Source organism: Dipodomys ordii, unplaced genomic scaffold, assembly GCF_000151885.1.
Source record: "Dipodomys ordii isolate 6190 unplaced genomic scaffold, Dord_2.0 Scaffold67, whole genome shotgun sequence".
In the NCBI taxonomy this organism is placed as follows: Eukaryota; Metazoa; Chordata; class Mammalia; order Rodentia; family Heteromyidae; genus Dipodomys; species Dipodomys ordii.
Window position 1 is genome coordinate 633,164 of NW_012267283.1, and position 1,277 is coordinate 634,440.

A 1,277-nucleotide genomic window follows, 5' to 3' on the forward strand; every position below is an offset into this window, starting at 1 on the left:
ACCTTCCCAGCCCTATGTTTAGTTTTTTGAGAAACCTCCAGACTGCTGTCCAGAGTAGTTGTACTAGTTAGTTCACATTCCCACCAACAGTGCATTAGGGTTCATTACCCCCCACATCTATGCCAGAATTTGTTGTTTGAATTCACAATGTTGGCCAGTCTAACTGGGATGAGACAGAATCTGAGTTGTTCCTTTATGACGAGGGATGTTGAGCATTCCGTCATGTTTCTTTGCATTCTTACCTCTTCTTTGAAGAAGTCTCTCCTTAGTTCCTTTGCCATTTAGTGATTGGATTCCCTTTGGGAAGGGTTCATTTTCTTCTTTATTTTTTTTATTAAAATGCCACAATTTATTGCATCATTTTTAAGCCAACTGATCAGCCTCACAAGTACTGTTTTGTACATTCATAAATTTAATTTTTTAATCTGTTGTAGTATGTTCTCTAAAAAGCAGCATTTATGGTTAAGGCTCCTGTTGCTAGAGTTTAAGAGAATCTTGATTTGGAGGCATTTTCTAGCAAAAGCTTTAGGAGAACTTCAAGGCTTAGGACCTTCCTTCCCTAATTCCTTCCTTCCTTCTTCCCTCCCTCCCTCCTTCTCTTCCTCTTCCCCTCTTATCCACTAGCTTGAAGCTGAACAGACCTAAGAACTCCTCTGACCATCATGTTATGATCCTAAGGGTGATACTTGAGAATGGAGCCAGTAAAGCTGAGTCTATGGTCACAATTCAAGTCACTGAAACTTTGGAGGTTAATAATAAATTCTGAGTTTTCTTTTAAACATTTTGTATCACATTTTATGTCATTTGAACCAAAAGCATCCTAAGCAGTGCAAATAGAGCTATAAATGAGACAGATCCAGAAAGAGGACTTTTGACAATAGCAGGATGATTAAAAAAAGTCACAACAGCACAGGTGGCTTGATTTAAAGCACATGTGCCAAGCTGTGTTTCCTATGAAGATCTGAGGTTTGGAGCTTGTCAGCCCAATATTGTGGCTGACATTAGCAAATCATATTTACAAAGTAGTTACCATAATGTGAAAGGATAATTTGATTAAAAAAATTACCCATGAATGCTTTAGCTTTCTTCCCCAAACCCCCAGAGAAAATCAAAGCCTGAGAAGCCTTTTGAACTGGTGAATACGTGCTTTCTTTTCCATGACCCACTTTGGCACAGATTCAAAGTCTGTCACTCACCTCCACTTTAAAACAACTGTGTGATCAGGTCAGTGATGTAGGGGCCATGAGGCTCCTGGAGTCAGTACTGCAGGACACAGT